Source organism: Heterodontus francisci, chromosome 10 (genome assembly GCF_036365525.1).
Source record: "Heterodontus francisci isolate sHetFra1 chromosome 10, sHetFra1.hap1, whole genome shotgun sequence".
NCBI lineage: Eukaryota > Metazoa > Chordata > Chondrichthyes > Heterodontiformes > Heterodontidae > Heterodontus > Heterodontus francisci.
In genome coordinates, this window is record NC_090380.1 from 63985315 (window position 1) to 64000215 (window position 14901).

The 14901-nt window shown below is 45.6% G+C and overlaps 1 protein-coding gene across 5 annotated transcripts in view; it reads right to left on the minus strand.

Annotated features, from left to right (window-relative positions):
* The window catches only part of srpx (sushi-repeat containing protein X-linked), a 135859-nt gene that overhangs the window by 84389 nt on the left and 36569 nt on the right, over nucleotides 1–14901 (minus strand). The gene's annotated exons all lie outside the window — the stretch shown is intronic.

Below are 14901 nucleotides of genomic sequence, written 5' to 3' on the forward strand. Positions count from 1 at the left end.
ATCTCGAGAGACAATGGGTAAGCGCCTGGAGGTGGTCAGTGGTGTGTGGAGCAGCGCCTGGAGTGGCTATAAAGGCCAATTCTAGAGTGACAGGCTCTTCCACAGTTGCTGCAGAAAAATTTGATTGTCGGGGCTGTTACACAGTTGGCTCTTCCCTTGCGCTTCTGTCTTTTTTCCTGCCAACTGCTAAGTCTCTTCAACTCGCCACACTTTAGCCCCGCCTTTATGGCTGTCCGCCAGCTCTAGCGAACGCTGGCAAATGACTCCCACGACTTGTGATCAATGTCACAGGATTTCATGTCGCGTTTGCAGACGTCTTTAAAGCGGAGACATGGACGGCCGATGGGTCTGATCCCAGTGGCGAGCTCGCTGTACAATGTGTCTTTGGGGATCCTGCCATCTTCCATGCGGTTCACATGGCCAAGCCATCTCAAGCGCCGCTGACTCAGTAGTGTGTATAAGCTGGGGATGTTGGCCGCCTCGAGGACTTCTGTGTTGGAGATACGGTCCTGCCACCTGATGCCAAGTATTCTCCGGAGGCAGCGAAGATGGAATGAATTGAGACGTCGCTCTTGGCTGACATACGTTGTCCAGGCCTCGCTGCCATAGAGCAAGGTACTGAGGACACAGGCCTGATACACTCGGACTTCTGTGTTCCGTGTTCCCATAGTTGTAGACTCTCCCATAAGGGGAAACATCCTCTCAGCATCACCCTGTCAAGTCCCTTCAGCATCTTATATGTTTCAATAAGATCACCTTCTAAACTCCAATGGGTATAGGCCCAACCTGCTAAACCTTTTCTCATAAGACAATCACTTCATCCCAGGAATCAGTTGAGTGACCCTTCTCTGAACTGCTTCTAATGCAATTATATCCTTTAAGTAAGGAGACCAAAACTGTGCATAGTACTCCAGATGTACTCTAGCTAAGGCCCTGTACAGTTGTAGTAATACTTCCCTACACAATTCCCCTTGCAATAAATACCAACATTCCATTTGCCTTCCTGATCACTTGCTGTACCTGCATACTAACTTTTTGTGAATCACGTAGCAGGACACCCAGATCCCTCTGTACCGCAGAGTTCGGCAATCTTCCTCCATTTAGATAATATACTGCTTTTCTATTCTTCCTGTTAAAGTGGACAAGTTCACATTTCGCCACATCAAACTCCATCTTTCATATTTTTCTCCACTCACATAACCTATCTATATCCCTTTTGCAGACTCCTTGGACTGGATTTTACTGGGTCCTCGACATTGGGCCCTATGGCAGGTGGGGGTGGGCCGGACCGATCCTCCTGGCGACAGCGAGAGTTTGTGGGGCTGGGTGTCAGGACCAGAATTTCAATATTTAAATCAATAAAATGTTTACATTTAAATAAACTTACCTTCAATCTTCTAGGTCTATTCTAAATACCAATGACATAAAGGGATATGGGGATAGTGTGGGAAAAAGGCATTGAAGTGGATGATCAGCCGTTGTAGTATCGAATGGCGGAGAAGGCTCGATGGGCTGAATGGCCTACTCCTCCTCCTATGTTCCTATGGGCCTGCCTCGATCTTCAGTGCGGCAGCCGGCACTCCTGCACTTTCAATTCCCTGTCAGGGGAAAGCAGGCATGACACTGGTTGGGGAGGCGGGGGTGGGAAGGCTGTGGCAGAGCAGGGAGTTAAGATTTTAGTGCTGGGGGGGACAGGGTCAAATAAGCATCATGAGTATAGGAGACAGTGGGAAGGGGTGACCTTTAAACTTTTTACAGTCAGGGGTTGGGGGTGGGGAGGTCATATTTCAAAGGTACGTGTTTTTGGGGAGGGGGGCAGAGGACAGAATACGTAATGTTATTGATATGTGGGGGGGAGGAGGCGGGGAAGGGGCATTAGAATATTATTCCATACATTTTTTTGGGGGGGTGGGGGTCTCTTTAAAAATTTAGATTTGCCAGTAGGGCCGGCTGCCCTTTAAAAATGCTGCCACTGCCTACACACAGGCAGCTGACGCCTTTGTCGGCGTCGGACAGCCCACCTCTCCATGTGATTGGGAGGGTGGGCTGACCCAGCTTTATAAATGAGCCGCCGCGCAACCCGCACATGCAGGCAGCTATTTTTCACCCGCTGCCAGCAGTGGTAGCGGGCTCTTAAAATCCTGGCCCTTATGTCCTCCTCACAAATTATTTTCCAACCTACCTTTGTCATCAGAAAATTTAGCTACCATACATTCTGTCCCTTGAGTCATTGATACAGATTGTAAACAGTTGAGGCCCCTGCACTGATCCTTATGTCATTCCATTAGTTACTGCTTACCAACCTGAAAATGGCCCATTTATCCCTACTCTGTTTTCTGTTAACTAACCAATCGTCTATTCATGCTAATATGTTACCCCCTACACCATGGGCTCTTATTTTGTGCAGTAACCTTTGATGTGGCACCTTATCAAATGCCTTTTGCAAATCTAAGTACACCACATCTACAGGTTCCCTATATCCACCTTGCTTGTTACTTCCTCAAAGAACTCTATTAGATTAGTCAAACAACCATCTCCAACAAGAGAGAATCTAACCATTTCCCCTTGACATTCAATGGCATTACCATCGCTGAATTCCTCCACTATCAACATCATGGGGTTACCATTGACCAAAAACTGAACTGGAGTAGCCATATAAATACCATGGCTACAAGAGCAGGTCAGAGGCTAGGAATCCTGTGGCGAGTAACTCATCTCCTGACTCCCCAAAGCCTGTCCACCATCTACAGGGCACAAGTCAGAAGTGTGATGGAATACTCTCCACTTGCCAGGATGGGTGAAGCTCCAACAACACTCAAGAAGCTCGACACCATCCAGGACAAAGCAGCCTGCTTGATTGGCATCCCATCCTCAAAATTCACACCCTCCACCACCGACACACAGTGGCAACTGTGTGTATCATCTACAAGATGCACTGCAGCAACGCACCAAGGCTCCTTAGACAGCAACTTACAAACCCGCGACCTCTACCAACTAGAAGGACAAGGGCAGCAAATACATGGGAATACCACAACCTGCAAGTTCCCCTCCAAGTCACACATCATCCTGACTTGGAACTAGATCGCCGTTCCTTCACTGTCGCTGGGTCAAAATCCTGAAACTCCCTTCCTAACAGCACTGTGGGCATACCTACACCACATGGACTGCAGCGGTTCAAGAAGGCAGCTCACCACCACCTTCTCAAGGGCAATTAGGGATGGGCAATAAATGCTGGCTTAGCCAGTGATGCCCACATCCCATGAATGAATTTAAAAAACACAATTTCCCTTTCACAAAACCATGCTGACTCTGCCTGATCTTAAGATTTTTTAAGTGCCTTGCTATAAACTCCTGAATAATAGATTCTAGCATTTTCCTAACAACAGATGTTAGGCTAACTGGCCTGTGGTTTCCTGCTTTCTGTCTCCCTCCTTTCTTGACTAGAGGAGTTACATTCGCTAATTTCCAATCTGATGGGACCTTTCCAGAATCGAGGGAATTTTGGAAAATTACAACCAACGCCTCCACTATCTCAGCAGCTACTTCTTTTAAGACCCTATGATGCAAGCCATCAGGTCCTGTGGACTTGTCAGCCTTTAGTTCTAATAGTTTTCTCAGTACCCTTTCTCTGGTGATTGTAATTGTTTTAAGTTCCTCCCTCCCTTTCGCCTCTTGATTTACAACTATTTCTGGAATGTTATTTGTGTCTTCTACAGTGAAGACGAACACAAAGTATTTATTCAATTCTTCTACCATTTTCTTATTTCCCATTATTAATTCCGCAGACTCTCTCTCTAGAAGACCAACTCTCACTTTAGTCACTCTTTTCCTTTTTAAAGTGTATAAGCATAAGTGAAAGAATGAACATGTATTTATGCAGCCACTTTCATATCCTCAGAATATCCCAAATTGTTTCATTGCCAAGAAATTGCTTCTGATGTGTAGTTTTTGTGAGCAAACTTGATGGAAGGCTGAAGTGAGCATTCTCTCCCACCTCTGGTGCTTTTTCCATTTCAAATAGTTGAATTTAGTCAATATGTTGCCGTATTTTAAAGTACAACAATGTAATGAACTGTAATCAAAGGACTGACCATTAAGTTTATATGTGTACTTCAAAGCTGTTGTCAGTGACTATATTAAAATGTAGTAAGTGACAAAGCAGCACTGTTTGAAACACCTGAATTATGCTTAAACTTCAGCAGTCCAAAAATAAATTCTGCTGCATCAGAACGCCATGTTTAAACCATAATGCAATGCTTCAAAATATGCTCAAGAATTGTTGGTGCAAAAGCTTTTGTATCCTATGGGGACATGCTCAAAGCCCACGTGTACTGTGGTCAGCTGCCTGCTAGCATCTCAAGTATTGGTGCTGTGCGTTGTCTAAACTGTGGAAAGTGTTAGCGCTACTTGTTACCTGTGTATTAGCGCTGTGTTTTCCGTACTCTGGGGATTGCTACTATTGTGTGTTAAATCGAACAACAGAGGAGCATTAGTGTTTTGCCTGAAATTTGGGCAAACCCTGGGGAGTATGAATACTGCATGTTGTTTGAGATCTGCAGAGTATTAGGGCTATGCGTCATCTGAGACCTGGGCAGTTTTTGTGCTAATTGTTATCTGCAGCTACATGTTGTCTGCATTATTATACATTGGCAACTAATTCTACACAGTCAAGCACTGCCGGAAGATAGCACTGCTGCCTACAGCTCGACCACCACTTACTGGATCAAATTATAGATTCCAGGCAGAAAGCTGGTTAATATACAAACACGATGTTGAAATTTGTTCCCTTGTATTTCAAAATTATTTTAAGACTACTGGGTAGTAAGTACTAAAATGTTGAAAACAAAATCCCATCAGTAAATCGAGCTGAACAGTACTGATGCATTCCGGAAACTTTGGTATCCTGCACATGCTCAGACAGCATGCAGCTCAGAGTCACAGCTTTGGGCTAAAACGTCAAGTCTAAGCCAAGCTTTTGGGAGTATCTGAGGAACTAAAAGATACAAAAAACAATTTCAATGGAGATATGTAATTAAGTTATAGTAAAACATGCACCTTATTTTGTTAAAACTGATATGTAGTCGATCTTAAAAAAATGTAATGACTGTTGATTACATTTCCTAGCAGCAGATGGCAATGAAATAGCCCTAATTTTGCTCCCAGTGGCAAAGGAATGGCACTGACATTGGTACCTAGCTGACAATCACCCATAGACTTTTCATGAGTTTGTCAGTTGAGATTTTCCAGCATGGGGATCGATGGTATCTGTGAACAGGGCAAACAACAGCAAAACTCTTCAACCAAGTAGACTGAAATATGCTCACTGAGACAGAGTCCACTCCCAAAGCATAAAGAAGGAAATATAAAATAGATCTAAATGATATACAGAAAGCAAAATAAAGATTGGGAAACACAGATTTAAAAAAAAAAGAGACAAAACAGAAAAAGTAATACATTTTTTTAAATTCTACAAAATTAATTTTCTTCTGCAAGAATAAAACGCCACACTTATAAAATTCATTTTTCAGGGCCAATGAGTATGACATTAAAAACACCTAAATACAGCAGCCCCAACTTTTCGAACCGTCTTTAGTGCAGAACTTATGGGCAAGTACCTCAACTTCATGCCATTACAGTGATTTCAATGCCAAGTCTGTCTTAGAGGAGCAGGGCATCTTGGACAGTAAGTCTGGATTGCCATGTTTAACTGCACAAGTGCAGACCCCAGAGGTTGCTATCAGGTTTAGAACAAAGAACAGTAAAGCACAGGAACAGGCCGTTCGGCCCTCCAAGCCTACGCCGATCTTGATGCCTTCCTAAACTAAAACCTTCTGCACTTCCGGGGACCGTATCCCTCTATTCCCATCCGATTCATGTATTTGTCAAGATGCCTCTTAAACATCGCTATCGTACCTGCTTCCACCGCCTCCCCCAGCAGCAAGTTCCAGGCACTCACCACCCTCTGTGTAAAGAACTTGCCTTGCACATACCCTCTAAACCTTGCCCCTCTCACCTTAAACCTATGTCCCCTAGTAACTGACTCTTCCACCCTGGGAAAAAGCTTCTGACTATCCACTCTGTCCATGCCACTCATAACTTTGTAAACCTCTATCATGTCGCCCCTCCACCTCCGTCGTTCCAGTGAAAACAATCTGAGTTTATCCAACCTCTCCTCATAGATAATGCCCTCCAGACCAGGCAACATCCTGGTAAACCTCTTCTGTACCCTCTCCAAAGCCTCCACGTCCTTCTGGTAGTGTGGCGACCAGAATTGCATGCAATATTCTAAGTGTGGCCTAACTAAGGTTCTGTACAGCTGCAGCATGACTTGCCAATTTTTATACTCTATGCTCCGACCGATGAAGGCAAGCGTGCCGTATGCCTTCTTGACTACCTTATCCACCTGCGTTGCCACTTTTAGTGACCTGTGGACCTGTACGCCCAGATCTCTCTGCCTGTCAATACTCCTAAGGGTTCAGCCATTTACTGTATACTTCCCACCTGTATTAGACCTTCCAAAATGCATGACCTCACATTTGTCCGGATTAAACTCCGGCTGCCATTTCTACGCCCATATCTCCAACCGATCTATATCCTGCTGTATCCTCTGACAATCCTCATCACTGTCCGCAACTCCACCAACCTTTGTGTCGTCCGCAAACTTACTAATCAGACCAGCTACATTTTCCTCCAAATCATCTATATATACTACAAAGAGCAAAGGTCCCAGCACTGATCCCTGCGGAACACCACTAGTCACAGCCCTCCATTCAGAAAAGCACCCTTCCACTGCTACCCTCTGTCTTCTATGACCGAGCCAGTTCTGTATCAATCTTGCCAGCTCACCTCTGATCCCGTGTGACTTCACCTTTTGTACCAGTGTTTACTCTGAAATAATGGTAAAAGCTGATAGCCTCGCCATTGTTATTAGGGTAAATTCTGGACAAGTATAACTTTACTATTTGCCATATTAGGTTTACCTAAATAAATTCCTTGTAGATAACACAATAGCCAATTCAACTTGACCTGGTTTACTTACTATGAATTGAAACTGCAATAAACAATCAAGATCAACTTATCCACTGCAACCTAATATGTAGCATTATATAATTTCATATTAATAAACCTATATAACTATTTTGGACTTTTAGGAAACATCTCAATATACGTTTGGCATGGATTTGTTGATAACATGCAGTTTCAAAGTGCACTGGAAGATCTGAAGAACAATAGACAAGTATATGTTTAAACCAGAGTTCAACAGCCAGCTAGCTCAAAAAAATATACACAAGTGTCTGAAGCCGAACTATTTATGATGTTTTCTGATCCAACAAAGCAAGTGCATTTGTTTAACTGCTGCCAGTCATTCTATCCAAGCCAGCCATTTCATGTTGCTCCTGATTAAGATAGCCAAAAACATTATGGGCTGGACTTTGCGGTGCCAATAACAGCGAATGCTGTCGGAAAGGCACAAACTCCAGCATGTGAAAGCGCTTTGTGTTAGTGGCATAGTAAGGATTATAAATTTTGGTTTTTGCACATCCTTTTTCAACACATGCTTGAAGATGGCTGGGATGAAGAAACCTCTTCTGAATGACTCTGGACAGTTTCAGTTCCGTTCCAAAATAGGAGGGAGTTTTTTTTTAAATTCACTTCACGTGGGCGTCACTGGCTGGGCCAGCATTTATTGCCCATCCCTAATTGTCTTCGAGAAGGTGGTGGTGAGCTGCCTTCTTAAACCACTGCAGTCCATGTGGTGTAGGTATACCCACAGTGCAGTTAGGGAGAGAGTTCCAGGACAGTGAAGGAACGGCGATCTAGTTCCAAGTCAGGATGGTGTGTGGCTTGGAGGAAAACTTGCAGGTGGTGGTGTTCCTATGCATCTGCTGCCCTTGTCCTTCTAGGTGATAGAGGTCGTGGGTTTGGAAGGTGCTGCCCGAGTAGTCTTGGTGCATTGCTGCAGTGCATCTTGTAGATGGTACACACTGCTGCCATTGTGCGTTGGTGGTGGAGGGAGTGAATGCTTGTGAATGGGGTGACAATCAACCGGGTTGCTTTGTCCTGGATGGTGTCGAGCTTCCCGAGTGTTGTTGGAGCTGTACCCATCCAGGCAAGTGGAGAGTATTCCATCACATTCCTGACTTGTGACTTGTAGTTGGTGGACAGGCTTTGGGGAGTCATGACGCGTGTTGCCCGCCACAGGATTCCTAGCCTCTGACCTGCTGTTGTCGCCACGGTATTTATATGGCTACTCCAGTTCAGTTTCTGGTCAATGGTAAGCTCCAGGATGTTAGTGGGGGATTCAGTGATCAAAACGCCATCGAACAACAAAGGGTGATGGTTAGATTTTCTCTTGCTGGAGACGCTCATTGGCTGGCACTTGTGTGGCACGAATGTGACTTGCCACTTATCAGCCCAAGCCTGGATATTGTCCAGGTCTTGCTGCATTTTACTCGGACTGCTTCAGTATCTGAGTCGTTGAGAATGGTGCTGAACATTGTGCAATCAGCAATATTCTCCACTTCTGACCTCGTGATTGAAGGAAGGTCATTGATGAAGCAGCTGAAGATGGTTGGGCCTAGGACATTACCCTGAGGAACTCCTGCAGTGATGTCCTGGAGGTCAATCATTTCAGCTCCAACAACCACAACCAACTTCCTTTGCACTAGGTACGATTCCAACCAGCAGAGAGTTTTCCCTGATTCCCATTGACCTCAGTTTTGCTCGGGCTCCTTGATGCCATATTCGGTCAAATGCTGCCTTGATGTCAAGGACAGTCACTCTAACCTCACCTCTTGAGTTCAGCTCGTTTGTCCATGTTTGAACCAAGGGTGTAATGAGGTCAGGAGCTGAGTGGCCCTGGCGGAACCCAAATTGAGCGTCACTGAGCAGATTATTGCTAAGCAAGTGCCGCTTGATAGCACTGTCTACGACACCTTCCATCACTTTACTGATAATCGAGAGTAGACTGATGGGGTGGTAATTGGCCAGATTGGATTTGTCCTGCTTTTTGTGTACAGGACATTCCTGGGCAATTTTCCACATTGCTGGGTAGATGCCAGTGTTGTAGCTGTATTGGAACAGCTTGGCTAGGAGCGCAGCAAGTTCTGGAGCACAGGTCTTCAGTACTATTGCCGGAATATTGTCAGGGCTCAAAGCCTTTACAGTATCCAGTGCCTTCAGTCGTTTCTTGATATACGTGGAATGAATAGAATTGGCTGAAGACTGGCATCTGTGATGCTGGGGACTTCAGGAGGAGCCGAAATGGATCATCCACTCGACACTTGTGGCTGAAGATTGCTGCAAATACTTCAGCCTTATATGTTACACTGATATGCTGGGCTCCTCCATCATGGAGGATGGGGATATTTGTTGAACCACCTCCTCCTGTTAGTTGTTTAATTGTCCATTCACGACTGAATGTGGCAGGACTGCAGTGCTTAGATCTGATCCATTGGTTGTGGGATTGCTTAGCTCTGTGCATCACATGCTGCTTATGCTGTTTGGCATGCAAGTAGTCCTGGGTTGTTGCTTCACCAGGTTATCACCTCATTGAGGTATGCCTGGTGCTGCTTCTGGCATCTCCTCCTGCACTCTTCATTGAACCAAGGCTGATTCCCCGACTTGTTGGTAATCGTAGAGTGGGGGATATGCCGGGCCATGAGGTTACATATATTGTGGTCGAGTACAATTCTGCTGCTGCTGATGGTCCACAGTGCCTCAAGGATGCCCAGTTTTGCATTGCGAGATCTGTTTGAAATCTGTCACATTTCGCACGGTGGTAGTGTCACACTATACAATGCAAGGTATCCTCAATGTGAAGACAGGACTTTGTCTCCACAAGGACTGTGCGGTGGGTCAGTCCTACCAATACTGTCCTGGACAGATGTATCTGCAGCAGGCAGTTTGGGATGAGGTCAAGTATGCTTTTCCCTCACCACCTACCACAGACCCAGTTTAACAGCTATGTCCTTTAGGACTCTGCCAGCTCGGTCAGTAGTGTGCTACCAAGCCAGTCTTGCTGATGGACATTGAAGTCTCTCAACCAGAGTACATTCTGTGCCCTTGCCACCCTCAGTGCTTCCTCCAAGTGCTATTCAACATGGAGAAGCACGGAGTCATCAGCTCAGGGGGGTGGGGTGGGGGGTGGGGGGGGAAAACAATAGGTGGTAATCAGCAGCAGGTTTCCTTGCCCATGTTTGGCCTGATGCCATGAGACTTCATGTGATCCGGAGTCAACGTTGAGGACTCCCAGGGCAATTTCTTCCTGACTGTATACCACTGTGCCGCCACCTCTGCTGGGTCTGTCCTGCTGGTGGAAGAGAGCATACCCAAGGATGGTGATAGTCGTGTCTGGGCCATTGTCTGTAAGGTATGATTCGGTAAGTATGACTATGTCAGCCTATTGCTTGACTAGTCTGTGGGACAGTTCTCCCAACTTTGGCACAAGCCCCCAGATGTTAGTAAGGAGGACTTTGCAGGGTCGACAGGGCTGGGTTTGCCATCTTCATTTCTGGTGCATAGGTCGATCCAGTTGCATTCTTTATTGACTTTTTAAGCAGTTAGTGGCTCGCTAGGTCATTTCAGAGGGTATTTTAAGAGTCAACCATATTTGTGTGCTTCTAGCATGAGATGGGGTCTAAATTTATTTTATTGAAACATTATTTGCTCTTTTCCCTGATAATTATAAGTATTTCAAGTTCTAAGATCCACTATGGACTCGCAGTTCCTGTTGAAAACCAAGGAGGTTTGTCCAAGATGTTCCCCAGCGGCAGTCAGTCACTAGGTCACACTATGGATGCTAGCCTTTTATTCATGATATTATTTAATTAATTGAATTCCAATTCCCAGCTTCCGTGGTGGGATTTGAATTTATGGCTGCAGCACATTACTCCAGACCTCTGGATCATTAGTCCAGTAACATAACCTTTAATGGAATATATCTGAAGATACTTCACAGGAGCATTAGAAGTTGTATTTGACACCAAGACACACAATGAAATATTAACATGACGACCAAAGGTTTGGTTAAAAAAAGAGTTAGATTTTACAGAGCGTCTTAAAAGGGAAGAGAGGCAGAGACATTTAGGGAAGCAATTCCAGAGCTTAAGGCCTAGGCAGCGGAAGACATGGCCACCAATGGCAGAGTAATTGAAATCAGGGATGTTCAAGAGCCCACATTTAGATTAGTGCTGATATCTCAGAGGATTGTGGGGTGGGAGATTAGAGAGAGAGCGCGCGAGAGGTGAGGCCATGGATGAGAACTTTAAATCAAGCCATTGTTTAACCGGGACCAAATATAGGCCAGTGAGCACAGGGGTGATGGATCAACAGGACTTGGTACGAGTAAGGACATAGGCAGCAGAGTTTTGAATGGCTTCAAGTTTATGGAGGGTTCAATGTGGGAGGCCGGTCAGGAGTGCTTTCTAATAGTCAAGTCTAGAGGTAACAAAGGCATGGATGATGGTTTCAGCAGCAGATGAGCTGAGGCAGGGGCAGAGTTGGACAATGTTACAGAGATGGGAATAAGTGGTCATAGTGATGGTGCAGATATGTGGTTGGAAGCCCATCTCAGGTACAAATATGACACCAAGGTTGCGAACAGTCTGCTTCAGTCTCAGACAGTCGCCAGGAAACAGAATTTGCAGCAGAGACCGAAGACAATGCTTCAGTGTTCCCAATATATTTAAGTGGAGGAAATTTCTGCTCATCCAGTAGTGGATGGCAGACAACCTGTCTGATAATTTAGAGACAGCGGAGGAGCCGAGAGAGGTGGTGGTGGTGATGTAGAACTGGGTGTCGTCTGCATGGAAACTAATGCTGTGTTTTCAGCTGAAGTCGCCAAAGTGCACCATATAGATGAGAAATAGGAGGCCACGGATAGAGCCTTAGGGGACACCAGAAGTAACGGTGCGGGAGCAGGAAGAGAAGCCATTGCAAGTAATTCACTGGCTACAATTAGATAGATAGGAATGGAACCAGACTAGTGCAGTTCAACCCAGCTGGATGGTAGAGGGGACTGGAGGATGGTGGTGTGGTCAGCTGTGTCAAAGGATACAGACAGGTCAAGAATAATGAGGAGGGAAATTTACCTTTGTCACAGTCAGAGTATGCCATTGTGACTTTGATAACAATGTTTTGGTACCATGGCAGGATGGAAACCCGATTGGCGGATTTCAAACGTGGAGTTCCAGGAGATATCGGCATGGATTTGAAAGGTGACAACATGTTTAAGGAATTTGGAGCAGAAAGGGAGGTTGGAGGCAGGGTGCCTCCAACAGTTTGCAAAGACTGTGGGGTCAATATTTGTTTTTTTGAGAAGAGGGATGATGATGACAGATTTGAAGAGAGAGGCACAGTACCTGAAGAGAGAGAACCATTAATAATATCAGCTAACATGGGAACGAGGAAGGCAGGTTGTGTGGTCAGGGTTCAGTGGGAATAGGGTCCATGGAGCAGAAAATGGGTCTCATGGACAAGATGAGCTCAGAGGGGACAGTTTGGGGGGGGGGGGATGGGGGGAGGGTGGTTCGGAGAGAAACTAGAGAATGATGCGAGTCGAGGTCAAGGACAGGAGGTGGTTTAGAAGAGCTTTAGCTCAGCAGGCTAGGGGAAGGTAGCGATGCAGCAGAGGCAGCTGAATGCATTGTCTCAATCTTAGCAACAAAAAAATTCCACAAGTTCCTTGCACTTGTTATTGGAGATGAGGGTAGAGAAGAAAGGGAAAGGAGTTTAAGAAGATGGTTTGTTGTAGAAAAAAAGCTGGGTGGGGGGGTTGGAGGTATCTTTGCATTCCAGGATGGTCCTGGAATATAGTGAGCAGGTTTGGCATGCAAGAGCAAGATAGTGCTTTACATGGTGCAGCCAGATCTGGGCAATAGCTAAACCAGATGTCTGCCATATCCATTCAAGTCTGCATCCCTCGGACTTAAGGGAGCAGAAATAAAAGTGCCATAACTGAGGAACGGCCAGGGTGGAACAGAGTAATGGTTTTAGTGGGCACCATGCCATTAAAGGTGAAAGTGAGGGTGCGGCTGAGCATATCAATCAGTCATTACAGGAATGGTGTTGTGAATGGAGAGCCAAAGATTAGAGTGTTGGAATCTGGAAAGCGCAGTTTTAAGTGAATTGGGAGAGAGTTCCTTTCTAGGGACTGAGACAGAAGGAAGTCAGGTTAGGTGGGATTGTGTATGGAGAGTGCTACAAGGTGATCAGAAATAGCCTTACCTGTGGCTGCAGTAGCAAGGCCCTGTGAGATGGCAAGGTCAAGGGGTGATCGTGAGTTTACATGGAGCGAGAGATTAAGGGAGGATAAGAGGGCAGTGAACTCAGAGGAAAGGGAACATGATGAATTGAGATGAGCGAGGTTGATTAGATTAGATTAGAGATACAGCACTGAAACAGGCCCTTCGGCCCACCGAGTCTGTGCCGAACATCAACCACCCATTTATACTAATCCTATACTAATCCCATATTCCTACCAAACATCCCCACCTGTCCCTATATTTCCCTACCACCTACCTATACTAGTGACAATTTATAATGGCCAATTTACCTATCAACCTGCAAGTCCTTTGGCTTGTGGGAGGAAACCGGAGCACCCGGAGAAAACCCACGCAGACACAGGGAGAACTTGCAAACTCCACACAGGCAGTACCCGGAATCGAACCCGGGTCCCTGGAGCTGTGAGGCTGCAGTGCTAACCACTGCGCCACTGTGCAGTCATTCAGTGCAGAGGCTGAGGGAAGAAAGCAGTGGAGATATTTTGGTGATAAAACTTTCATGGTACTTGGGTGGGCAATGCAAAACAAGGATGTTAAATGAGAGGGCAGATGGGTGAAACAAGAGGAGATGCTCAAAAGGAGGAGAAAGTGCCAGAGGAATAAAGGGACAAGGCAAGGTGTGATTTGGTGTCACTGCCACAACGGTTTGGGTAAAGCAAGAGGTGGAAGATATAGTCAGGCAGGGAGGCTTCATTTAGAGGAAAGGTGTTATTACCCCTCAGCCAGGTCACGATGTCAATGCATTCATTCACAATAAGCCCATGGATGCCAAGGGCCTTGCTCACAAGTGAACAGACATGCTGGAGGGAGATGAGGAGGGGCAGTAATAGCTGATCTGTTGACAGAGTCCACAGGGTTAGCATGGGAGACGAGAGTTGGATGGGAAGAAGATTAGCAAGATTAGTCCCCAGTGGGTGAGCTACGGAGTTGGGGGGTGGGGTGGGAAGGTGGTCAGTTAGAGGGTAGAATGGGACAGTTGGGTTTGCTTTTCACAATGAAGCAGTGCGAGCGCTTCGATGGGATCTTTGGATAGGCTTATCCAAGAGGGAGTCAAAACTAAAATGGCAGCAGGAAAGTTGATGAGTACTGAACTGTTGGGATTGGGTTTTGGGAGAGTGGAGTACCTGAGGGGAGAAATGAAAGAAGACATAACGACAGGGCAGAGGGGTCTAGGAGGTGTATGGAGAAAAGTAAAAAATAAAAGGGAAAGGAAAAAAAAAAAGTGGAAATAGAAGTGATAGGCTTGGGTCAAGAGCCACATCCAAAACACACATGCAAACGAACACAGGGAAAACTGGAGTTACATTGGCCTGGTTACGCAACAATTATTAGGATATATAAAAACATGGTTGTAAATGGGGAATAGATAGGAGACAATAGAAGAGAGTCCAGAATTAAAGTAAGAGATCCTGTGGTGAGATAAAATTGATGTAGGTAGTTTGGAGTCGTCGTGGAGCATCGATGAACTGTTGTCCAACAGTGGGAGCGAGTGAAATCCAAAAGCTATTTGTGGATAAATTATCAGAGGCCTCATTGATGGAGGTATTTCTGTGGAAATGATGATCCAGCAGATGTACACAATTGGTTGTGGGGCAGAAAGATAGAGTCACCATAAGAT